Source organism: Pithys albifrons, chromosome Z (genome assembly GCF_047495875.1).
Source record: "Pithys albifrons albifrons isolate INPA30051 chromosome Z, PitAlb_v1, whole genome shotgun sequence".
Classification (NCBI taxonomy): Eukaryota; Metazoa; Chordata; class Aves; order Passeriformes; family Thamnophilidae; genus Pithys; species Pithys albifrons.
Window position 1 is genome coordinate 28,684,424 of NC_092497.1, and position 27,468 is coordinate 28,711,891.

At 38.9% G+C, this 27,468-nt stretch overlaps 1 long non-coding RNA gene across 3 annotated transcripts in view; it reads left to right on the forward strand.

Annotated features, from left to right (window-relative positions):
• Window positions 1-27,468, forward strand: part of LOC139684994 (uncharacterized) — an 83,608-nt gene that overhangs the window by 13,590 nt on the left and 42,550 nt on the right. For all 3 annotated transcript variants that reach the window (XR_011700015.1, XR_011700014.1, XR_011700013.1), the window contains 2 exons: window positions 20,341-20,414; window positions 25,047-25,130. This is a non-coding gene — a long non-coding RNA (uncharacterized lncRNA). The remainder of the gene's footprint in view (window positions 1-20,340; window positions 20,415-25,046; window positions 25,131-27,468) is intronic.

Genomic DNA, 27,468 nt, shown 5'->3' on the forward strand with positions numbered 1-27,468 from the left:
CATATACATACCTGTAGGAGAAACAGTCAGATTAAGCATAAATGTATCTAAAGGAAGGAGAAAAGATAATCATAGAATCATAGACTTCTGAGTTGGAAGGGGCCTCAAGGATCATGGGGCCCAACATTTCTTGGGAAAAAACACGTCTTTGAGGATAGGAGGAAAAGAAAACTTTGGAACATGCCTCTCTACTTTTCTATTTTTTATGTCCTAAAATGAAAACAACTTTTTAGGAAGGAAAATTAAAAGCACTGAATGGGAAGGGTAGACTGAAGTATGAATGAGAGAGAAGAATCTGACCTTGCAGTGAGTTACTGGTTCTGCTGAAATGCTCTGCCTGAGAGAGCTGCATACATACCTACACAAGTACTGCAAATGCCTCTACTTGTAGATTTTCTTTAAAAGATTTAGAAGAAGCTATGGTGAGAAGTCACAAATGTAGGCAGAGGAAGTACTTTCTGGCACACGTAGGAATCCTGCCTAGCCAGTGTGCTTGTATGAGTGAATATACAAAGCACACAGAGGCAATAAGGGATGAGATGGCATGGTAGGACCCAAACTTGGTGTCATGCTGAGCAGCCTCTGTGCAAGCCATAGCACTGTCTCAGCCACACTAGATTCACACACAGTTGTTAGATGACATATTGATGCCATAAGAAGTATTGTTTCAGGAACTGTAAACACCAAACTCACAATGAGTGTGTCTTAGTAGATTCTCTGCGTTAAAATAAAAACCCCAAAAGCAGTTCTGGAATAGATGTGGCCGCATCTATACTACTGGAGTGAAAATAATGTGAGTAGCTGTAGTCTGGTGGAACTCAGGTACGTATATGCCATTAATTTAAAAGTTCTTCAGGATTCTGTCAGGAGAGGAAAAAGAAAAGAGCTTCTCCAGGAATGTTTACTGCAAAACAGTTATGCTGATTTTAAGTTACTTTAAAGTAATAAATTATTAGTGACCTTCTGTGCCAAAGTATGATTTGTTACAGACTGATCTGCTGTTTTGTATGACTGTTTTACTTAGTCATTGCCAGTGTAGTTGCCCAAGAATTGAAAAATAAATATGATAGGGAGTGATTCATAGACAGCAAAATGTAACCTCAAAATGTTACAAGATTTTAGAACTAAAACATTTTATTACAAATCAGCAATATTGTCAAATTAATTATTTGAAAAGGGATATTTATAATAAACATTGGAAAGGACTAGTGGAATAAGGGGTTTGACTAAACATTCCCAGTTTCATATAAAAATGATTCAACCAGTCTTCCTGCAAACCATTTTTCATATTTTGCTGTTGTCTCACAAACTCATGCAAGCTTCAATTTAAAAATATGTTCTATTCAATAAATAAGAGACTTATTATGCATTTGTCCTGGTGACTACAAAAGATGCTTACTAATAAACTGGAAAATGGGTGTCCTTTTTTTTAGAACTTTTATACTATATTAGATTGAAAAGCTGTTATTTTAGGTGGGTTTGGTACCACAGGCATACCCATGGTTGATTAACATTGAGGTTTTCCATTGTTTGTGAGCAGTCAAATGCCAACCATTACAATTTAATTAATTTTACCCACTTTGGGGGTTTGTGCCTTATGCTAGATATTCTATAATAATTTATCAGTAACTTGAAATGAACAGGAGGAGTGGTTTTCTAGATTATGTCTGTTAAGAATATAGTAAAGTTGTTTCACTTGGGAATTGCTAATACTTTTAGATTTTTGAATAATGGAAGAAATTCAGAGATAGTCTTGGGAATGTACCTGGTGCCTGCTCGAATAATGTGCCTGCCAAGGAGGTTTGCCAGAGGAATACAAGGTTGTGTCTGCTTGTATGAGACTTTAGTTGGAAATCTGGCCCCAAAGAGGGAAGGTGATCAAAAGCTGTTGTCATGCCTATCTCCATAGAGCCAACTTGCTTAGAGCTGCATGGCAACTAATTCTGATATTTGTGGTATTTTAAGAACTGGACTTAACATTAACACAGAATCTGAGTGCTACTGGGGTGCACACTAAACTGTGAAAGGTTTGCACTGTGTATGAACAGATGTTCCAGTTGCTGTCTGCTCTCTACCTGCTTGGTCACAATTTTTAGTACTAAAGAATAAATATAGAGGTTGTTATTTTTCCCATTACTTCTTTTTCCTGTTCCTTGAAATAATACAGAGAGCTAACCCTACCTTAACTTCCTCTCTTTGTCCCACCTTCCTACTCTTAGGATAGTGGCAAGCATTGTCCAGCATTCCAAAGTAGTAGGCAGAAAAATTTCTAGTAGAATTCAGATATTTCAAAGAATTGAGTTTTACAGTAGCCACTAGTCTGTACACAAATATAATTCTAATCCTCTCTTGTTTTTGGCATTGATGTACCATATTCATTGAGACTGAAACAAAACTGCTGCCTCTAAGAGCCACTGATTTGAACAATTATCCAAAATCAGATTATAATAAATGGCAGTCTTAGGAATTTTGATTAACCTCTAAATAAATGTTAAATAAGCATTACTTTGGAAAACACTGTCAAATACATTAATGATAACTTGTGAGCTAGTAATAATTGCAGATATGGTATTATAGATAACACAGTTAATTGATACTACGCTCTCAAACATGTATAGCACATCAGCTGCCACGAAGCTGGAGTGATTATAGTAGTATTTGCAACTGTTGAAATAATCAGATAAGATACACAAAATGGAAACTTTGGAGGATACTGTGATCATCTTACTTGGTCATTTAATGACTTCACTTTGGGTGAATATTTCTTGGCCATTAAGTCTTCTAGCTTTTTGATGAGCTTCTCTAACTAGATTTTAAAGGAATGTCATATGGTCCAGATGAAGACTGGAAAATTACAATTAGTCCAAACAGTCTGCACAGGGTGAAGTTGTTAGATAGGTCCAAGGGTCACTCTGGCAGCACAGTCAGAACCAGTAGGAGGTGGATCAGGGACAGGACTTGAGATGAGGCTTATTGGTCCATCCAGGTGGCAAGGCAAAGATGGGACTGGTGACAAAGCAGGGGCCTGTTTGAACAGCAGACAGCTATGCACAGAAAAGTCTAGTCCAGCCAGAGACAATTACACTTAAAACATAGTTTCAACTAATTAAGATCATGGACTGAACTTTAAGGGAGTTCTTGGGTCTGGGGGCATGGGTGCTGGGGAGGCTTATTAGAATACTACAGCCTGTCAAGGTAATCAGAACCTTGACAGCTTCTTCCTTTGTCTTTCCTGTATCAATGTTTGCAGAAGTAGAATTCAATAAATGCCTCTGCCTAACCTACCTTTCCTCATAGTGGTCCTAAGTTTAGGATGAGTTTAGGACTTAGGATGAGTTTAGGTTGACACTACAAATGAAAGTGGCAAACATCCTCATTTTGCAGGTGTGGTCATAGAAATGGAGTATAGATCATAGATGAAGATGCTGGAGAATTTGGCTTGGGTTTTTTTGAGGGAGGAAGGACACATATTTGATGAAGGTTCTCTGTTCATCTTGTTTCAAACTCATCTTCAAACCTCATCAACAAATTTAGGGAAAATACAATGTGTGTTGCTGATAGAACTGCACATTTCCATTGAGCTACAGGGAGTTTTCTTCAACAAGAGGAAGATGGCAGCAGAATGAAGAAATGAGGCACATGTAGGGGACAACCTGCACCAGTCACTTCATTGTCTCCCAGCACAGGTCCAGGTGACAGTGTTAATTTTGGGGGAAATTTTTTTGTTGTTCTAGCACAGATAAAACAACAGTTGAATAACAGAAAGGAAGAAATAAAACAGCAGGGATTGGTGTTTCTGATGGCATCAGTGGTGGAAAGATATCGCCACTTCCCAGGACACAGCATCAAAAAAGTGCCTCCTCTTATGGTGAGCTTCTATACCTGCAGCTGATCTTCCCAAACACAGAGTGTTGTAATTACACGGTCAGAGAAATCCAAGTTTTTGGTGACCTGGATAAAATACTGCTGAGCTGGCAGCCTTCTCGCCTACAAAGATATGAGTAGACAGACATGCCTGAAGTGGACCTTCTGATCCTGATCACCTTACACTTCAGAAGAGCAGTCACAATTTCTGTATCTTGCCTAGGCCAATCATTCGATAAGATTCCTAGTGTAGAGAAATGGTAGGGCAATGAGAAGAGAGGAAAATTCTCAAGGAAAAATTAGATGTGCTGGAGTATGGTTTGGGCCCATTTGCTTTTGTCACAAATGAATTACGGAGGACAGAGTGATGGATTTGACCCACTTGTTCTGCAAATGCAAACCTAGAGACATATAAGCATAGTTGTGAGAGCTTCAGGGCTCCATACTCTATATCTGAAATCACAGGTTATGAAATGTCATAGGACATCCTTTAGAGGAAAGAAATAGCTTCAGTTTAGTTTCCTCCTGCAATCATTCTGGGCAATGGCTATGGGTGTACCTGGTTGAGAAAGGGAGTTGGAATGCTGCTGAAAAAACAAAGCACTTTGCAAATGCTGTTTTTTGAGGAATAATTTAGAGGTTGGTGCAATTATTTTACTGAACATACAGCTTACTTATGGTATAAATCCATTACATCAATTTATAACCCTCTAGTTAGCAATAGCTCTTTTCCATTTTCAGATGAAAATTAATAGTATTGAAACTGCCACCATTCTGGTAAGGGCCCATAAATATGGTCAATATAGTGTGAAATAAGCTCAAATCCCATATGTTCTCTGTTGCCTTGAATGAGTATATAAAAGCAGCTCATAACTGCAAACAGGTGGGGGGCTTTTTGTTTATTTTGTTTGTTGGTTTGGTTTTTGTGGTTTTTTGATTTTGTTGTTGTTGGTCTAGGTTCCGGTTTTGCTTTAATTTATTTTTTAAAGTAACAAGATGGATTTATTTAGGTAAAAATTATCTTACTTCTGCCCCCACCCAAACAAACAGCAAAGCCAAAATCAGAGCTGCTCTATGAACATCGAAGTTTTCTTACCACTTTCGTCAATTATATGAATTTGTTTTCTGATATTAAATACAGCATGAAGGCCCACTTCACAGTGAATAAAGTATTTAGTCTTACATTTTAAGCTGAAATTTCCTTGTGAGAGTTGTGAAAGGTTATATTTCATGACTTCTTCCTAAAGCTATGACTACATAAATCAGGCCAGAAGCATACCTTTTTACATAACTGTGCCATGACCTTCACCTTGTCAAAGGAAGGACTGTACTCTGGCAAGAATCAACTGTCTCTCTCATTCCTATCTTCTTTCTCTAGTTTGATGAGTAATAATTTCTTCCTAAAAGCAGAACTTAGGGAAATGCCCCTGATTGATGAACTGTGGCTTTTTTAGCTTACTGAGAAGTAAGCTCAAGGAATCAATCAGTCATAGAACCATAAAATGATTTGGTTTTGATGGGACCTTGAAGATTGCCTCATTTCAACAACCTGCCATAAGCAGGGACACCTTCCAGTTGACCAGGTTGCTCCAAGCGCTGACCAACCTGACCTTGAACACTTTCAAGGATAGGCCATTCCCCGAGGAAGGAGTTTTTCTAGGTTTTTGGTTTGGTTTTTTATGTATTTATTTATTTTTTTTAAATTTTTGTGAGGACAAGGATAAGGCCTCTTACCTCTTTGGGAATGGTTGAATATAAGATTGCTATTAGGAATTATTTTACACCAATGTGCCAATCCTCGCCCAATGCAACTGGCTTCACTCCCTCTAAATAGACATTAATTTACACCAGATGATGCCCTGAGTGTTATGTTACTTTTATACTCATCTACCAGAGCTGGGAAATTTCAATAAAGCACACAGACTTTGAAATGGGTAAGATACAAGAGCACAATGTAACTATTTTACACAAGGATTTGGATCGGAACAGTCACTTTCAGCTGGCATGCTCTGATATCCTTTCTTTACGACCCTATCTTATGCTGCAGCTCAATTGACCTAAATTCTGTTGCCGCTTTGTGTTGCAAAAGATTGAGATTTCAGGCACTACTGCAAGTAAGTTAAAAAAAAATTGCAGGCTTTACCAAAAATGATTTGATGAATTCAGCATTCTATATAATTTAATCTTATATTGCATGCTATTGATTTTATGCCAGACTTAATTTTTCATTTTTAAGCAAGCCTCAGACCGCAATGTTGTTACCAAGAATTGTCAACCCAATAAACAGGAGGTCTGAGGGTAGATATGGAGAAATTCATCAAATCTGGCAAGAATATGAAGATGGTTTGGGAAGTGCAGATTAGGATAGCAAGCAGCTGTGAAATATTTAGCATCACTGACCATTTAAATAATGTCTGCGAAATTTTCTGGTTTAGTTAACACTTAAAATCAAAGAGCAGTTCATGTCTATTAGAGCCATTGTGTTACAGTGCCTGCAAACTCGGGCATATATCTCCACAAGGCTTTTTTTTCAGTTAACATCTGGATGATTTTCTTTGCTACTAAAGGGGAAAAAAAGTCCTATTTTAGTTTTAAAGATGACAATCTGCATCCCCTAATGTACATCTACAGCAGTGGGTGGATTCTTTGGCATATTTAATTGCCACAGAATCACACAAGACTCTGACTATTACCAAATGGAGTCTGATAAACAAACAACAGAAACTTTTTTTACTGAAGCAGTCTCTTCATTAATATTTAAATGCACTGCAAATAGCCTTTTGAATAGTGCATGTCAGTCATGGAACAACAATTGCTGTTGGAGTCTCTGGATGCTTCATTGTTTGTTTAGCTTGACAGCAGGCTACCTGAAGTTTCACACCTTTGGCAATTTATTTTTATGGCCAAAATGCTGGTAGCAAAATGTTTTAGTGTATCTCTGCAATGGGATAGTGCCTCATTCTGCATCTGCTCTGTCTTTCTGTAGTTGAGGCTTCACACAGAGTGAATACTTTAGGTACCTGAGAAACTGTTAGTTCAGCAAGGTTTTCCCTGTTGTGCCAGTATGCTGTACTCACAACAAGGGAACCTTGGAAAGCTCATTTTAGGATGATTTTCTGGAGTTTCAGGTAGCCCTGAGGGGAGAAAGAGATGTAGTCTGTGATTTGTCTTGAATAAAAGAGCATGCAGATATGAAATTGAAATCAAAAGTCTCCTAAAGTCAACACAAAACTATTAATGTGCTGGTGGCATTTTTTGTGTATGCAGAAGTGCTTCAGTGAATTTCAGAAGGTGGTTAGTAATACAAGCATTTCACATTCATGGAGATACAGAACAGTCAGTAATCTCACTCTTTGGTAGCTTTCTTCACCCTAATGGTTCTGAAGGGCTCAGATTGCAACATCTTTCCAAGATGAGTAAGTAGTATGTAATAAATCAAAAAGAAAAGCAGGTCTCTTTCTGCTTCCTTTAGTGTACTTTCACTGATGTTCTGTGACTGTATGAGAAGAGAAAGGAGAAAAGGAAGCGTATTTATATATACCTTATGGAAAGGCACCTGATTTTGTCCCTATAGCAAAAGATTCCATGTCCCAGGGAGAGAAGTGTCTTAACACTTCTTAATGGGGTGCATGAATGACAGCATGGGCAGCTGGTGAAGGGAGGTGATTGCCCTGCTCTGCTCTGTGCTGGGGTGACCACATCTCGAGTCCTATATGAAGTTTTGGGCACCGCAATAGAAAACACACATGAAGCCATGAGAGAGCATCCAAAGGAGAGTCACAAGGATGATGAAGGGACTGGAGGGGAAGCCTTATGAGGAGCAGCTGAGTTCACTTGGTCTGTTTAACCTGGTGTGCTGGTTTAAAGGTGAACCAGCAGGGGAAATGAACTCACCACAAGAGAGATTATAAGTCAGAGCTAAAATTTAATAATAATATTACAATAACAACACTGACACACAAGGGAGATTGCTTTTAACTCACAATACCCCAGCAGTGTAACCCAGTGTCCTGGGGCACAAACCCAAGGGGGTTTGTTTGCCCTTGTGCTGAGACCCCTGTGGCTCCCCCCAGTCCAGAGCAAAAGGAAAAGAAAACCCTGTTGGTGCAGGCGAGGGCTGTGGTCTGGGCGAGAGCGGGGATCTCCTCCTGTCAAGGTCCTGCTGCTGCTCTGGATCCGACGAGAGGTTCCCGAGGTCTTCTTACCCACCCCTTATGTACCCTCAGGGAGCTCTCAGTCCCTCCCCCTGGGCGGGGACTCACACAATGGGTGATTAACTCTGGGAGCCAGGGGATGTTGAGCTGTTGATGGCCCATTAGCAGCTCCGCCCCCTCAGGCTGGGTGTGAAGTGATAATGGCTCCCTGGGCAGCTGCTGCTAATGGCCCATTGACCTTGGGGAATGAATAGAGGGGGTAGAATACACAGCTTTGATCACCCCCACACAGTGTTAACTGGTCCCTCCTGCTGAACTAGGACACCTGGAGAAGAGGAGACTGAGGGGAGACCTCATTGTGGCCTTCAGCATCCTCATGAGGGGAAGTAGAGAGGCAGATTCTGATCTCTTCTCTCTGGTGACCAGTGACAGGACTCAAGGAAATGTCATAAGTCATGAGAGGTTTAAGCTGGATATCAGGAAAAAGCTTTTCACCCAGAGGTGGTCATGCATTGGAACAGGCTCCCCAGGGAAGTGGTTACAGCATCAAGTCTGAGAGCTCAAGCAGTGTTTGGACAACACTCAGACACATGGTGAGATTCATGGGGTTTCTGACATAGGGCCAGGAGTTGGACTCAATGATCCTGGTGGTTTTTTTCTATGCTTCTATGATTCTCAACAGCTTTTGCTAAAGGACCAAGAGTTTGAACAACAATGGACATGTTGAGCAGAAATGGATGCATTTCTGCTGACCCTTGCCTCTGCTGGCTTCTTTGGAGTGAGCACTGTTATCTCTGGGCATAATTTCTCTCTTTAAAGGCAAGTGGACAAATCATCTGAAATAGCAGCAAATACTCACTTAGGTCACTAGGGCTGTTTACAGACACACATCCTGGTGGTGCAGTTCATGGGAAGGCAGCAAAGTCTTGGCTGATGAGTCTGGATACTACTGCATATACAGCTTGGCTGTAGGTAAATTTTTCCTTGTAAGTTCACTATTTATTCAGGCTGTGCATGCAAGTGGCAAAACAAGGATCTGTTTTAGTCAGTCTAAAACTTTTCTGGAGCTTTTTTTTTTTTGCCTTTTTTTTTTTTTTAATTTATCTTCTAATAGCTCCATAAGATTGACGTTATCCTGTAGTAGTGTCACAGCCTACAATCATTTAATGCCTCTTCTTGTGAGGCTGGGATTCCATGCCCAAGTGCATTTAGTAGGTCAATACAGTAATTTTAAATGTCTTTCTTTAAGATTTTTGCCATCTCCAATTATACCTTTCCACCCTACTATTTGTGTAATTTTCTTCTGTCTGAAGTCTCTTTACTGTTGTTCTCTATTGCACAGCATGACAAATTACCCATCAAGCCATATCTTTTCAGCCCAGAAACGCACAGTAACACAGAGTCATGACATTATCACATGTTGTGCATTTTAGTTCCTCACAGTTCATTCAAGTGTGTCAGTTTATTTTCCTGCTTCCTTTTGTCATCATGAAGATTAACTATTTTAATTTTTCTAAACTTTAAGAGTAGTTAGAAACACATTACATCATTAGCTCAGAGCAACACATATACAACTCTGTGTAACTTAATGCTTCCCCTGCATGGCAAAACCATAACCATGATTTTGAGTGTTTGCAGAAGCCATAATAATGCTTTCATGCTTTTTATACAGCTGAATAACCTGGGCTGTGGGCAAGAGATCTATGTGTAGACTCTGGCCACCAACCAGATTAACTGTGAGTCACCATTCACTTTGACAGTGTGCACTAGATTCTCTTGAGAGTTATGAAACTCTCTGGGTCTAATGAATATTATGCCCACAATCCCTCCTTTCCCCCCCTCCTACTCTTTAATTCAAGATAAATAACAGTAATTGCACAGTTTGTGCTGAGTTATCTCCCTGGCATTGCAAATATCTGTTAAAAATGAATTGGAATATCTCAGAGCATCGACAGCTAATACATATATAAAAGACATCTTTAGAAATTGTGATTAAGATGATATAGAAAAAATTATTGTTAATGGCATCATTTAGAGCCCTCATTAACATTCAACAGGGACAATTCAGTAGTTCAGAGGCCCACAGCTTCCACAACATTAGTGCTCAGTTTGAAGAAAATTAAAGGAACAAATTCAGAGCGATCCTCATAACCTATCTGAGATGTGAGACAGGATCTCATTCAAACTTACCCAGTTCTTCTTTACATGCTATTTTATGGATCTCTAGGAATAGTGGTTGATTGAAAGGGAGAAAAAACCCACTTCTATAAGACAAGATGGAGGAATAAGGACTTTGGGTAATCAGAAATGGCATTAAGCTTGTGGGATGAAATTTGGTAGGAGATAATTTCATGTACTTTCATGTTGTCATTAATAAAACTCTGTCTGTTTAATACTGTTAATTTTATAATATATTTAAATAATACTTCCAGAAAAGTATGAAAGCAGAATATAGCAAGATGAAAATGTTGTGGTGACAAGGATGCCAAAAGCCATTTGGTGATTTGTGTCAACAGTCCAGTAACTTATAAAGTGACAGATGTGGAGAGACTGGTCTTGAGAGGTGCTGGAAGAGCCAAGAACTGGCAAGCTGGTATAGGCATAGATTAGGCACCAGTCTCAAGTCTAAATTAGTGTAATCCTCAATAACATTTCTCTCACAGGTTTGGTGCCTATTCTGAGTTTTACTTTTTGGAATTATTAGAAACCCAGGTATCAATTAGCACCACAAATAATTTAATTATGATTTTTTTTTCAAGAATACCTTTACAGGTTCAATGGCAAGATTAGTATGGAAATAAAAATGTATAATGAATTTTGAAAAAGCCAGAATTTTAAACCAAACACAAAATATATTTACTTTGTTTTTTGCAACTTTTTGTGTAAAACCTCAAAATTGCTTTAAATGGGACTGGTGGAAGCCCCATTGTAGTTCATTTATCTTGTATTGTCTTCTAATCCATTTGCTTTAGAGTGTCATGTAGGAGCAAGTAATAGAAAATCTATCTCCGGTATGTTTTTCCATATATCCCCTTTATGGAAGCTGATTGCTGCAACTGATAAACTGAATTACATAAGCTTTGTCATAGAAATCATATTATAAAAGGTTCCAAAAAACATGACAATGTTGACAGTTGTTTTCAGCAAATGGGCTGCTTTACTGTAGCACTGTCAATGTTGATGTCCTTGTGCACATATAAAAGAGCAATGTGATTAAGGCAAGCTTGTCCATGCTAGATATGAGCCAAGTTTTCAATCTCCTCATGGCACTGAAAGATTGCTCAGCTGTTGCAGATAAGGCAAGAATAGCTAACAGATTTCTGCCATTAAAAAAAAATAAAGTCCTTGTCTTTGGGCATGCATCTATAGGAATGTGTAACATCTGCTACTGACCTTAAGTTCTAGATAAGAACAGCTCGTGTTTGTAACCCAAATTCATATTACTTGGTTTAGATGATGCACTTCCAAGGAGATTACTCAAGTATCTTTGTAAGAAGAGATTTGTCCAGACAGCAGTCTAAAGCATGATATACTTCTGTAAAATGTTACAATAGTGAATTATCACTATTCCTTTAGTGTCACTTGCCACTGCAATTTATGTCCACATTATGTTGAATTTAATTTGGACAAACACTCTATATTACATTCTTTTCTGAGAATATTTCACATTTATATATGAAAATTGATGCATATGCTCTACTTAGAACATCAGTTACCTTTTCTTTTTTTTTCCCCGTCACTATCAGTTAGATAAATAAAAGTGAAAAGTGCAGTTCTCTAGCCACAACTTTGTCAAGGGAAATGGTCCTGAGTTAACACAGTCATATATTCCATCATATTGACCCTGAATTCTTTATGTAAGGTGTCAAAGCCATGGGACTCAGAAGATTTGTTGCCATGTCTGGGTGAGGAAATAGTAGTATGAAGCCAATTTCAACAACATAATGTCATAACAAACGCATGGGGATTTTCTCATATAAATTAGTGTAGACTGTTAGTTTAAACATACTGAGATTTCCACTCTGTCTACTAAAAACTCTTTTGAAAAACTTGGGTTTCTGACAAGACCCTGAGGGAGGGAAAGGAGTATATTTCAGGTTGGCTCAGGTGGTGAGCTGCATGATTCCTCAAATACTCAGTGTGATGCTCTGAACATCGTGGAATATTGTAGATGAGTCTATGCCTCTGAGGTGATATAGAGAAATTCATGAACTGAAACAATCTGTATTTTTTTTTCTGACATTCTTGAATAATGGTGGAGTGTGGTAATGAAGGGCAGCATTTGCTCATGTAGTATTTGATAGTGTTTAATTGCAAACCCCTCTTTTCTCTTCTTGCAACCCAGTGGCACGTTAGTTCTCCAACTAAATTCTGAAACAAGTGCCTTGGACAAAAGTCTTTTTCAACAAACAAGTCCATTTCAAGCCCAGAAAATGGTCTACTCTCTATACTGAATAAGACTGGAGTCTCATAGAAGTTTATGATAAAGTATTTGAAGAGAATGACATAATATATGCTACCAAGGAGAAAGGAGGTAATTTAAAGATGCACTCCTCATCTTAGTTCTGGTATTTTCCTGTATTCTGAGATTTTATGCTATAATGTAAACATCTTTATGAAAAATAATCTTATTATGGGAAATCATGGGCAGCCTTAGATATGGGCAGCACCACGTGTGCCTTCTATAATTACCCTGCTTAAAATAAAAGTTATAGCAAGTGCAACAAGCAGGGCTTTGCTTTTAACAGGAACCAATATCAGTTTTGCCTTTGGTGTCATAAGGGTAAAAAGAAGTGCTACAGTAAAAGTGAATTTGCAGAAAGATATGTTCATTTTTATGTTCCACTTTGAAATTCAAGGTAACAGTACACTTCTTTCCTCCCACTGTGTCAGCTAAATAGTTGTACCCCAATACTCTAGACTCAGGGAACAATAGTTTGACTCATATTTCATTCTCAGGCTCTATGGTTGAAAAGCTAAATCTCAGAAATGGAGGCTGTAATTTTCAGTCAGTAAATCTCTATATTAGCAGTGATTATTTAAGGTCAATTAGAGTGAAGAACTTTTCAATTTGGACATATTATGAAGGGAAATTTTTCATGCAGAATTGATGAAATGGGAGTGCTTCCCCTTGTACCCTGTCTGCTCTCTGCTTTTGTTAGCTCCCCCACTACAGCTGCAGGCATTAGCAGGCTGACTGCACTTTGAAAACCTTAAGCCACATTCTTCAGAACAGTTGCTTGGTGTTGGTCAGATTTCTTTGCAGACTTTTCCATTTGAAGCCATCGAGGCTGACACATACTTTCCAAGAACTTTGCATGTGTTCTGTCTCCTGAATTGTCTCCTGAATCCCAAATATTTCTCAAGTGGCTAGCAAAAGAGAATCCAGATAATCTTCAGCCTGGAAGGCAAGCTTTGAGAAAAAAGCCAGATGGCTCTGAAAATGAATTAAGTGATTATTTAACTTTATATTAACTCGGTGTTTATAATACATATGTGCTTTCATTGTTAAAGTTAGAACATCCACAAGATCTGAAGAGACTATGAAATCCCACTAACTCTAGCTGCCTTTTTAACAGGAACCAATATCAGTTTTGCATTTGGTGTCATTAGGGTAAAAAGAAGTGCTGCAGTTAAAGTGACTTTGCATATTGTAAATGATATTACATGAGGATTCATGTACAACAGCAATAATGCAGCTTGAAAAAAAGTAGAAGATGAGCAATAAACTAAACCAAAAGAGCTTCCTGCCTTTCCCAAAACAAGTTCCCAAAACATTTTCATTCCTGACCTAGGTTCACTTCCCCCCCTTCCGCCCCCCCGCTTCTGTAAGCATCCTTTACAATATATACTAAAAATAAGTCCACTGAAGGTTCAAACTATAAGTCCATAATTACTGCCTTTCAGATCCTTTATTATTCTTTCAGGCATCTAAAAAAAGCAGGTCAAAGTGACACTGCATAATTTGAAATGTTGACAAAATTTTGTTTTTGGAACAGAAGTCTAAGTAGATGTAGTGAACATAACCGTTAAACATATTGTTTCCCTTCGGTTGTCAATGAAATATTTTAAGGAACTGAAGTTCTAGACTTTTTTTTTTCTTCTTCTCCTAACCAGAAGAAGGGAAAAAAACTAGCTTCTAGGAAATTGATGTGAAGTCCATGTGGGTCACAATCCCCTCTCCAGCAAAATGAATGAGCTTTGGCTGGCAACCTCATTTTGTTCTCACTCAAAACACTGTGCTTAGATACCACCAGGAAGATGAGGGCTCAAGATTGACACACAACTGTAGATACAAAGCAATAAGTAAGATCCTGACCCTGTAAACAGGCATGTCCAGACATGGCTCACCTCCAGACCTCTGCATTTTTTTTTCTCCTCAACTGCATTATTATCATGGGCTTTAATTTTCTCAGTACTGAAGGCGAAGCTGTTAGAAGACATAACATTGATAGCACTTGATTAGGGAGAAACAGCATGCAAAGAACAAAAACGAAATATTTATTTTATGGTCATACCTGAAGTGAAAGACAAAACATAAAAGAATTTCTAACCACAACTGATAAGGGAATAAGGGAAGAGCCAAATTTCCTTTTGATTTTTCTGCTTTCTGTACACTGAATAAGTTAGATCTCCCAGGCTTTGTGACAGATCTCTTAAGATTGTTGGATGAACCCCTACTGAACCTGCATTACAGAGCAGAGGGGGGAAGTCCCTAGAGATGCGTGCACAAGGCTTGCTTAGATGTTCCACCTCTGCAGTTAATTTTCCCAGGCTGAATCCACAGGAACAGTGAAAAGGAAGCTGAGCCGCTACTGGAATTTTGAGCCTAGTGGGTGGAGTTCTTCTCACCAGGAAAAGTTTTGAGTCTAAACTGGTTATTAAGTTCCTTTTCTATAAATACTTCTCACACTTTAAGCGTTATCTGTAAATATTGAAGGTGCATGACATAGTTTGAGCTACGTTTTAGGGTTTTCTTCACACAGACCATGCAAGGCAATATCAATAACTGAACTTAGTCAACTAATTTTATGCCCTTTCTTCCAGCTGTGCACACAGGCAAATATGGATGCAGATATTGCAGGGTTAAATACAACTTAATTGTTTGCATCTGGGCTGTCTTATTGCAAATGTGTAGGACAACAAAGCTCTGAACCTTTGTCAGATATACCACATGACATTTTGGTAAATCTATTCCCAGAAAACATTGTTTCCACTCAGTGGTATCCACCCAAGAAAAGTAATGCCAGAATAAGAACCTCTTGTGGCCCAGAAGAAAACCATATATCTATCTACAGCTAATCTATATTATCTATCTCTATCTCTATATCTATCTATATCTATCTATCTATATATGTGTGTGCGCATGTGTATGTGTATGTGTGTATATTTGTGTGTATATGTATATATGTATATGTGTGTATATATATACGTATGTATATATATGTATGTATGCATGTGTATATGTCTCTATGTATCTATACATATGTTTGTGTGTGTGTGTGTATATAAAATATTTTTGAAGAATATAGACCTAATAATGATTAGTGAAAAAATTATTGGAAAGGTGGAGCTTTTCAGGCTTCACAGATTCTATTTGGACAGGCCAATGTGGAAAAAATGAGAATCTGAGAATGTTGTTTTGCATACTGAAGAAAAGTATTGCACGTATTCAAGAAAGATGTAAAATACTGGTGAAAAAGAGTCAGGTAAAGTGTCAAAAATCAATCAATTATGTGACCACTAAATCAAGGTCTTGTAGGAATGTCAGATATTGATTTACTGCTGTATAGATTTTGAGATGTCTGGACTCCTTATCTTTCCCAAAGTGATCAGAAAAATGCAGTAGACTTTCAGGAGGAAGGAGCAGATTGTTTGGTAGGTTATAAGAGAATGTCCTTTGCAGAACAAGAACAAGAATTTGTGTTTATGTGTTGGTAGTGAAAATAGCAAAACTACTTAAAAGTCCCTTTTTGTTTTTAAGAGGAAGGTACTTGTACATGAGGTTAATTTTCCCAAATTCTTTAGAAGCTTGAAAATATATACTTTTGGGCAAAATTTTAAGATTTTCTTTGTCTTGCTTGTTTCATTTAAATCTTGAAACAACACAGTTGTGATCCATATCTAAAAATTATGTGCTATGAGAAGCAGCATCTCAGTTCTTAAAATCTGACCTGCACCTCAGAAACAATGGCTGTGACTAAGCAAAAATATGAAAAATAAGTTTTGCTGGGAAAACATGGGGGCCTTTTTTGTGTGTGTGGTGCATTCATTTTACCTGTTTTTGTTTAGAGAGTTGTGCAATTTATTGGATCCCTGCTGCCTCAGAAATATAATTGTACTTAAAGCAGTAACCTATTCACAAGAATGCCTTTGGAAGATTTCTTCAAGTATCTTCATTTTTGTACACTGATTTATAAAGCCATTTCAGACCTTTTACAACCTAGTACAATGGATAGGTTTGTTGGTGCCAGGTCCTCTAAATATCTTGATACTTAGAAAGAGCTGATACCCCTTGGCTGCAATCAGAGAGAGCACCAGACCTGAAGCTGTGCTAAATCTACAATGTTTCCCCTGGGAGGTGGTAAAAATATAACTGTGCTATGGCCTGTGAGGGAAGGTACATATTTGGGGTGCATGAGGTGCTTCCAGCCCCGCTGGAATGCCAAGAAGAAGGTGCTTGGGCTCAGTGCAAAGCACAGGATGCTACTGAAATAATACCCTGTGATGCTGATGTAGCTGTGGCATCTCCAGGCCCCATACCAGGATATCCATGGCCATCAGGTGGGTGATGACATATGACTTTGGGAAAAAAGTGTACTAATACTCCAGCTTTTCTGGTTGCTGTGAAGGGAGAAGAGATGTCCACTCTGCTGCCCAGCTGTCCCTCTTTGGTACCTTTGTTCCCTGAGCTGTGATGGCACGGGAGCTGCGACTCTTGTATGACTGGGCACAGGTGGAGGTGTAAAGATTGCTGTGTTCCTCAAAATCCCAGCCACCACCTCACTGCTTCAGGCTGTTTTTCAGAAGATCTACCCATTTATGCACTGCTGTATGTTTTGTTACACAAAAACACCTCAGGCTCAGCAATGGTGCTAATAGTGGTGTAAAGGATACTTTCAATTACATCGTCTTGGCTCCAGCACATGGTTTTAGGAAAATGCATACAAGGCAGAATTCAGAACACCAGAGACAAATAATTTATCTGAATTCTGGCAGATGGAAGATTAAGAAAAATGCAGTACTGAGTCTTTTGACCTTTGTTGAATATCTTGTTGCTATATCTGATACAGGCCCCCTGGGTGGGCAATCGAAGGTGGGGGTCAATAACACAAACAATGTGTTTTGTCTTTTGTGCAAAGTTATATCGCACTTTTCTGGTCCGTGTAAATCATTATTTAGCAGCAAAGTGCCCCTACATATGCCTGAAGCAACAGCAACAACACAAGATGTTTTTATGTGTTAATAGATGAGTGGAGTGCTGGAAGGATTATGGTAGAAGTCTAAACTTTAATCACCTTCCTGAGACCTCAGCAATTGGTATTATTAAGTATTTTTTACTCTTTTTTTTTTCTTTTCCGCCAAGTGTGACAAGCTGGAACACAAATTTTCTAAGGTTCCAAGACTTTTTTTTCCCTTTTACACTGTGGTATTAATTTTTCACTGGGGATCAGAGGTTATGGTGATGTGCCTTATTCTGAATGCTGCTGTTACATTTCATCATAGTTATCTGCATGCAGAGCTTGACATGGAGTAGTGAATCCCAGTGCTTCCAGTTTTGGTAGGGAATCTGCATTATCTGTCTTCAAAGATTGCCTTACAAAGAACAGAAATGCTACTAATTGAAGTGGAAATGATTTTTTTTTTCAATTGTCTGAAAGGTTTGATAATGATTCTTTTTCTTTGATAAAAATGGCATGGTACAGATTTGTCTTTGTTGGCAATTCAAGACCTTATGCCCTCACTTAAGATTTCAAATCTTCAGTCAACTTTGACAAAACTATGGAGAATCAGGTTAGCACTGTTGATTGGGGTAAGATAAAGAATTACACATTATGCTGAACCTTTTTTCCACTCACTAATTTCTAGTATAGTTAAAAAAAAAAACCTTTCAGAACATCTTCATTTATAATAAACCAGTTTTTTTCTTCCCCTGTGAATCCCCATTAAGAAGATGTAATACACACGCTGCCTTAGATCCTGATGTGAAATTCTCTATAGCCAATGGAAGTATATCCATGCGATTCACTAGGCTGTGGCTTAAAAGAATCCTGTACAAAGTGCATTGTCAGAGGAGACCCGGGGTTTATACAGTGGCAAAAATACTACAAGAGATGGATAGATGAGGACGCCAAAGTCCAGGAACCCGGCTCCCCGAATATGGAAGCTCTGCAAGAGATTTATAAGGACTCTAATAAGTTCACACCCTATATTGATGCTTCCCCAGTCTAAATGTTATACCCTTAATGTGGCTACCCTGGTTATTTTTCCCTTAGTTGCTCCTTATCCAAGTTTCCTCTTCCCACAAAACCCTCCAGGTCGCAGCCCCCTGTCCTGGCCTGACCCGGCCATGGGGGCGGTTGCTGGCGAGACCGCCCACGGGGCGCCACTGGAGCCTGGGCGGGGGCTGTCCCTGCCTCGGAGTGCCGGAAACCCTATGGTAGACTTTTCCCGCCCATCTCATTCTCCCATTAGTCCTTTTGCCGCTCCTCCCCTCCCTCCTTCCCTTCGTTTGCATGCACCCAATGAAGTGCGTTACTCCGCCCCGTCTCCGCCCCTCTTCCCCGCCTGCATCCGGGGAATTCCCATGCTCTCCTTATAAGCTAGCGCGCAGCATTAAACTTGGCTTTTCCTCGTGGACCGCCGGCAAGTGTGGACGTGTTCCTTTTGGGGTGGTTGCCGGGCCGGGGGCGGGAGGAGCTGACCTCGCTTCTAAGGAGCCTGATCCTAGGGGAGCCCTGCTTGCCGCTTTCCTAGCCTTGCTCCTGGTAGCAGAAACCTCTCCACCGTATCGGTGGCTATTTACAATCCGCTGATAGTGCATAATTTATGGCTCTGCAGCACAAATATCCTTCAATTTTAATGGAAAATTTGCTGGTCCAAAATAAGATGATTTTATTAGTGTGTAGCCTAATGCACTTGGTTAATGAGAGTACAATTTAGCTGTTTGTTAAATCTAAAAAGTGTATCTTGAACTGTAGTAGGTAGCACTCTAGGGCCAAGGGATCTTGCAGCAACAGCAAAGCCTACATTTGTGTGCTGGTTTAAAGGTAAACCGGCCAGAGAAATGAACCCGACTCAAGAGAGATTACAAGTCAGAGTTACAATTTACTAAAAAGATCACAATAAATACAATGATACAGAGAAAAATTGTTTTTAACTCACAAAGAACAGATGTATAACCCAGCACTCTGGGGCACAAACACAATGGTGTTCATCAGCCCCTGTGCTGAGGACTACGTGGTCTCCCTGAGTCCAAAGTAAAAGGAAGAGAAAACCTGTCGGTGAGGATGATGGGTACAGTCTAGTCGAGAATGGCAGTTGCAGTCCTATCAAGGTTCTGGTCCTCCTCTCGATCCAAGGAGTGATACTCCTAAAGTCCCCAAACCTGAGGACTACATATGCTTCAGTTCAGATGGGAATGCCCAGTACCTCCCTTCAGAGAGGGGAGCTCACAGTTGGTGATGTAACTCTGTGAGTCATGGGATGCTTTTGGAATTCTTGATGGCCCATTAGCAGACATGACCCTTCAGGCTGGGTGTGAAGGTACAAATGCCTCCCCAGAGGGGATTTATCACACCTAAGTCATTGGTGTGAAGACACTGATGTCCTCCTATCTCACAGGGTTCTTTAACACCCAGCTTGTAGCCTGAACTGTCAGATGTGCCCTGGGCAGCTGTTGCAAAATATACATTATTAACACTTCATCGAAAATTACATAGTCTAGAGCAGACAGCTTTGGTCACACCCACACAGTGATAAGCTGGTCCTGGCTGCTGTAACTAGGACAATTTGTTGCATGACAATGCTATTTATTTTTACTTAAGATAATAAGATTTCTGATAGAAAACTAAGGTGGCATTAACAATTTGAAAGTACTTTGTTATAGCCTTTTTTTTTCTGAAAGGATCAGACAACAACCAAACCCTAATGACCCAGTTCTTTAAATACAGGTCAGGAAAAGTAGTTCCGGTGGATCAGGAGCACTGCTTCCTTCCATTACTTTATTGAGGAAGATAAGCATGTTCAGGGCTGGCCCTTGACATTTAGTTTGTTCTATGTATGAAAAGCAACTTAATGTACCCTTTTGTTTTTATTGTAGAAATGAGATTGGACATTCTTCAGCTGGCACAAAAAGAGTGGCAAGATTCCTTGTTTCTTCTGATCTCTGCTTGTGTAAGTATAGAAATTTGAAATGAAGCCACACACACTATTGGTGGTTGTTTCAAGGCCTCGGCATTTCTGCCTTTTAAATAAAAACCTTTAAAAGAGTCATTATAATTATAGATAGCAGTCTTGTTATTTAATTACATCCAAGTGTAGCCTCTGCAACTCAGAAAGTTTATAGGCAGTCTAAGAACTGAGAATTTAAATGTATTTTAAAATGTGTACACTGTGGCGCTTCTGAATAATTCTTTGCTACTAGTCAGTGCCAGCTCAGAATTTCATACCCTTGAACAGATTGACTGGTTTGGCTTGTATAATAGGTACCCTGCTATCCTGGACTGCTTTGTGGGTGGGTGGAGATGGGTGCTTTTGGAAATGCCAATTGATAGCTAACCATAGCAAGTCAGATTTATGTGTGAGTAGAGAAGGTAGAAACATCTATCTAAAGTAAAATGGATCTACCGATGTGCCTAGGAGGTATCATGGAACTAGGAAGGATGTTTTCCAAATCAGCCAAGGCCTGGTTTTGAGGCCATCAACAAAGTTTCTGGCTGGGATTTTGAGGAACACACATAAGAATGCTTGGGTTGGTTGTCTAAGTCTTCAGGTAAATCAGCTCTGCAGAGATGCTGCCTTGGGAGGGGTCCACATTTTAAATCACTCTTCAGAACAGAATTGAATTGCCTGTCATCCTTTTGCTCTCTAAACAGGAAAAAAAAGGTACATGTGAAGTCTAGGACAAGAGAATTTTGCTTCAGAGGCTCAATATAACATCCCCCTCAAACTATTGATTACCATGGTGTCAGAAAAGAAAACCTTTATGACTACATGTACTATAACTCATTGAATAAAATCTGGTGGGCTTTCTCCCTTCCATTTGGAGAGAAAATGCTAAGTGGTATCTTCTGTTATTTATGCACCAACTTAGTAGAGGTTTAAGTGGGTTTTTTGCTTTCCAAAACACGGACATTAATACAAAAGGCAATAATTGTAAATTAACTGTTACATTGGAAATAGTGTTGTGGATCATTGTTGTGAGCAACACTGCTGTCTTGGAGTTACTACAACATTTAGCAGTTGAAAGATCGAGACAAGCTTCCTGTCAGCTTAATGAGCTGACTTCTGTCAAAGCTAGCTTAGCCCAGCAGGTTTGGTCACAAATGTTTTCAGGCCTTCCAACTCTAGAGAAGACAGGCTGCTTGAGATCTTATAGGGCACTGCTGGCAGCACACAGCACATTCCTGGTTTTACTGACCCTACATGATATTTCAGGCAGCTCTTGTTTCTGCAGCTATGACCTGTTGCTGAGAGTCAAGCCACTATGTAAACACAAAGGACTTCAATCTCTCAATGTGCTGCTTTCCAGAGCAAGTGGTCATTTGTTCCAGTTTCCCATGACCACACATTACTGCTTGGGTTTGCTGTTTAGAAAAATACATCAATTTGCAGCATTAATGCTAGACAGGGAAGAGGGATCGCATTGGAAATATGGGCTGCCTTAGTACATATGATTAAATGTGCCAAGAGGATACTGTTACCTTGTCCCCACTTTCAGCAGTTTAAAAAGTTTTCCCTATTAAAATAAAAAGTGTTCAAATATTCAAACTACTTTAGCCAAACTCCAGCCTAAGACATCCATTTTTACCTATTAGCCAGATGATATGACTTTTAAGCTTCATCCCTGACACCAATTTCTTCACTGATGTCATTCAAAATAATTATTTTATTGAATTTATAATGCTATCCAGAAAGAGAAAGGGAAAGTAGTATCAGAAAGTGATTTACATTATGCTAGATTTTACTGCAGCTTGGCATTGTGAACAAATCTTTTAAATACTTGAAAACTATATAAGGAATAAGTTTCTAATTAGCAGAAGAATATATTCTGAGGTAAGTAAAGTAACAAAAAAATGGTGGCTTAAAAAGCATTCTCAGTGATTGCTGTGTCAGCTGTCCCAATTCACAAAATGGTATTAAAACAGAGTAGTAGTAAAAACACTCACAGTCTTTTTTTAACCTGAGAATATTAACTCTCACTTGGGTGCCTGCTGCACAGAATTAATGTGGACATTTCCAGTCATGTGAATAAGTACAGATTTTGTTTGCAGAATCAGAGATTCATATTTAGTAGTGTATGGCAATAAAATAGAGACTGATTTGACATCTTTAATTCAAATGTAAATAGAAGGCAACTACTCTGAATTTAGTGAGGTTTCTTCAGATTTATGCTACCATTGCTAAAAATAGAACCTGACGACCTATATTTAAAAAACCCAGAGCTGTTATAAGTTGGCACTTTGCAACGGTGTTACCTACTGCCTTCATGGAAAACCTCAAGCATAAAATGAAAATACCTGATTACTTTTAATACAGTTTGGAAACATTCTTTCACGCAAACATGCCCAGCCTTCTGGAGACTGCTTATTGGTGTATTTAATTGCTGATGATTGAAGGTCCTTTCTCTCTGTAGAACCTTTAAGATAAGCTCTGTTTATGCCACAGAAATTATTTTCTCCAGACAACACTTGAAAAGCACCTAAATATTTAAGACAACTAATTTCTAAGCTGATGGGCGATGTGTTGGTCTTGCTGATTCTCTTTTGTTCTGGCTTCCTCATGGTTCCTCATCCACAACTAAGAAAACCAGGAGTCTTAGCAACAGAGCTGATGGAAATACTTTTTTCCCTTTCACTAGTTGTACAGCAAGAAGAAAGAAGCAAATTATGGTAGGGGAAGGGAACGCCCCTATTCACAGGGGATCCCACCAATGTGAATCCACCTGAGTGTATCCAGAGACAGTAGAAAGGGCAGCCAAGATTCCCAGGTATAGCAATTAAATATAAAAAGCTTGTCTTTATCCAAAGAGGCCATCTGTATTCTGGAAATTTCCACCACAATTCTTTCTGAAGTCCTACTTTTCTTGAAGTGCAGAGCAACATGATTAGCAATACTTTCAGTGAGATAACAGTGGTTGTAAACTCATCCATGCTGAAGAACGAGGGCAATCTATTAAGTCAATGTGAGTGATCCATGTCAGTATCCATTTGTTTGCTCTTTTTGAGTGTCACAAGCCGCATTTGGTCTTACCTCAGTGTTACTTGTAATATGAGGAGACTCAAGCTTTTAAGATATTGATACCTTTTACTGAGTGTTTGATCAGACATTCCAGGAAGAGCTCCAGCACTGGTCCTAGAAATGGGGGAATCAGAGGGAAGAAAAGCATGAAAGGGGGAAAATGTAAACAAAATAATAAAAGGAGGCTGGAACATGGTGAAATGTTATTAAATCAGCAGCACTGCAATCCTCAGTTTTTCAGAAATAGTAAACTGCATCATCAAACATGAGGTTGGCTTCAGAATAATAATTTAAAAAAAAAGAAAAAAAAAGGAAAGGAGAGAAAGAACATATCACATGCAAGTCAGTGCCAGAAATCTCAGTGTTTCATTCAATCCATCCATATTTTTTTTTCACTTCTTTCTTTTACTTATTAGGACTCATGATTTTTCAATAGTTATGAGAGACTGAGAGTTAAAGATACTGGATCTAATTGTCTGAGGAAAAGAGTGAGGATTTTATGGAAACCAGCAAATATCCAGTGACTGGGGATAAAATTGCAAGTGCTGTCGATGTTGATTATGGTAAACTTATTATTATATTAATTTAATTAATATAATTCAATATATTGAGTATTTTGTTTTCTTTGACTAGTGTTGCATATGACTGAAACAAAATTTTTTATTCTCAATTTGGTTCTCAGTCAAAGCCATGATTAGCAACTGTTGTATCATTCAAGCCTTCAAGTGAGAGAATATCAAGTGTAAAATGATTCTATCTTCTACAGATAAAATCAAGAATCCAGGGGGAAAAAAAAAAAAACAAAAACCAAAACTGATACAACCTACAGTAGAATAAAATTAAATTGCTTACTGTGTGTGATAACTCTTATGTGACATCTATTAAAAACTGTATTTTTGAAATGTTTAAAGCAGATGCTTGTCTTTATATCTGAAAGTAATTTCATTAAAACCACTTAAATTGTAATATGTTGAAGATCATCTTCAAAATCTGAGATGTTCAAGACCTCAGATGTGGTAATCAATATGTGACGTAAGGAAGGCTGCACAACACACATGCCAAGCCTGGGGCAAAAGTTGTTTTGGAAGACATAAGCTTTTAATGTGGGCTTTAAAACAGTGTTTTCAGACATGTCTTTGTACTTGCTGCATCTTGAAAAGGGAAGTAAATGGGATAAAACCCCAAAGGTAAATCAAATGTACACTTTTTGGAAATTCATGTAAATAAAATGACATGCGAACTTTACACTCTTCAGTAATGAGTTTGCCTGTTGAAGTAGGTTTCTCTCCTTACAATGCACATGTAGTTAAGACATGTCCTAGCAAATATGCCAGTTTAAAAATTACAAGAATTCTTGTGGTATTAACATGATATTGTGCATTGTAAATGTCCATACATGGGCATCTCAATCACAGCAAATTAATCCATAGGCATCAGGCAAGGGAAGGTGAGAGGGGATCCAAGGGGCTTATCTCAATCTGTCCACCTTGTAGAGGTCTGGCCACACCAGAAAAAGATGAAAAAAAGTCAATTCAGCTCTGATTATGCCTGTCTGTTAATTTTTAGGAAACAAATCTGCCTGGTGCCCTGTGACTCTTCCAAGACAATCCCAGTGTGCTCTACTCAATTGCATCCCAACAGCTGGCCAGAGTATGTACACCCATTTTCTCTGTTCCCTTTCTGTGTCATTGCTCAGTGCTCAGAGATACTGATCACCTGAAAATCAGGGCATTTTATTATGGTTAAGAAAGAGGCAAAGCAAGACACTAACTGGGGTACCCTCAGTACCCCATTATATTAGGAAGGACCAACATGTTGGTTTGAATATTCTCTTAATACAGCATGCAAAAAGTCTAAAAAGGAGAAAAGTCAGCTACTTTCAGCTAATCTCTTCCTCCATGTGGCAGTCATACTTCTGGCAGTTTAGGGCAGCTGTGTTCAGCACTCCAGCAGCTGGACCCCAGCATGGTCTTGGTTTTGCCTTTATGCTTTTACTGATGATCCTTGTTGAGTCAACTCCAAATTTCCCATCACAGGTTGTTTCTGAAGGTAACACTGGCAGAACAAAAAGGTATTAAGGGAATAGACATATGAAATAAGAAGTAGAAAAGGTAGATGAAATAGTGAATAGATAAATTGATTTTTGTTTGTTTGGACAGAAATGTACCCAAAAACTAACTTATTAGGGAGATTGTTTTCCTGGGTGATACCCTTAATGTATTGGTGGAAAGAAAGGACAAGCAAGGGATACCAACTATGGAAGCTCTGGGGTGGGCCACACTTTATGGGGTCAAACTTTTTCAGTGTCTCCTGAAGACAGAAGGCATGGGCTGCACCACTCCATCTCGGTCCTAGCATTGCTGTTGGGACATGAATGGGGCTGGCTTATTCAGACCCAGATTCAGAATCCAAGAAACTCGTGCTGATTTTCTGGAGTAGCGAAAAGTAGTGAGCACTAAATATATCAAAGGATGTGGATGACAATTCAGATATCCAGCAGTTGCTCTATCTGTTTTAATAATTTTACAGCATGTCACTTGCACAGCATTGCCCTGAAGTAATATAGCAGTTTGCACTGTTTTTAACAGTCAGGTCTCCTAAGTTCTGCTGCTTTTCTAGACCCATATCCCCACTGCAGCTAGCTACTGTGAAAAGCACCACCTTCTTTTCCTCTTTTACACTGGCTTGGGATATGGAAAAACAACAAACCAGGCCCCAAAACAACAAAAATCCCCATACTGCTAGTAACTGTGACCTACAATTGGAGTCAGTGCCAGAAACAGAAAACATGATTTCTTTAAGTTATGAAATGCTTCACATAGCCTAATACCACAGCAGTGACCCTACCAACACTTTTCTGAACAAGTTAAAAAAAAACAAAACCAAAAACCAGAGGGAAAAAAGAAGGGAAGAAACTCAATGCTTTAAGCATCAAGTTACTAAATAATAGCATGGTATTTTCTGTCTTAGATGTTTAAGAAAGTTTCATGAAAGAGATGACTATTAAGCCAAACATTTTCTTGGCTTTGCTGCAGCTGGCTGCAGGAATGTAAACTTTTTTTTCAGTGACTTCAGCTCCTAATTTAAAAGTTAAGATTTTTAGTAGTGAGCAAGAGACTATATTTGGCAAAAAAATTCTCCTGGCTTGACTTAGTTACTCAACACATTCAAAACAATGCTCCTTTATCAAAAAACAATAGTCTGGTTTATTCACAGCACATGTAGAAGTTGGACCTTCCACCAGATTCCACTTTCTTCTCTTGCAATATGTCTGTTGCTCTCTAATGAGCTGTGACAGTGTCTGTACTTCATTTTCAGCAAATTAAATTTATGCCTCACAGGAATTGTGGTCTGGTCATGGCACTGCTCCTAGGTATGGGTGGGGCTTGCTTTTTCAACCAGCTCTTGGTTAGCCACATGGGTACGTGCTGTCGCACCACAAAACAAAATCTTCTCTATAATAACTGGTTTAAGTAGCCATCCACACCACGAAAGTGGATCCCATTTAATTTACTCTGTGTTTACTGTGCTCACTTTCAAACCGTACTGTTGGCACAGATGAGTATTTATACAACTTTTATTTTAAACTATTTATTTAGAGTTGGGAGTTCAGTAACACTTGATGTCAGATTTATAGTGCATTTTTAAAACCAAGGTTCTAAAAATGCAATATTTCAAAGAGGAGGAAGCAGACAATGAACTTATATACCCGGGAGTCTGTTTTCTCCCTGGCTGTTGTGGAAGCTGGGCATGCTGCTGATGAAGGAGTCAACCCTGTGAGGCAGAGTGTCCACATCTCTGTTTATACAATTGCACTTGATCAAAAACCATCAAGATCATCTGCAGCCTTCAAATTGAGTGGAATCGTGGATCACTGTACTCCCATATCAGAAGCAGATCTGATGAGATACTCTGGTCATTTGGCAAGTTAAGGTATGGTGTTGAACTCTGAGGGAAATAAAGAAAACAAAAAGAGATGGTAATAAAT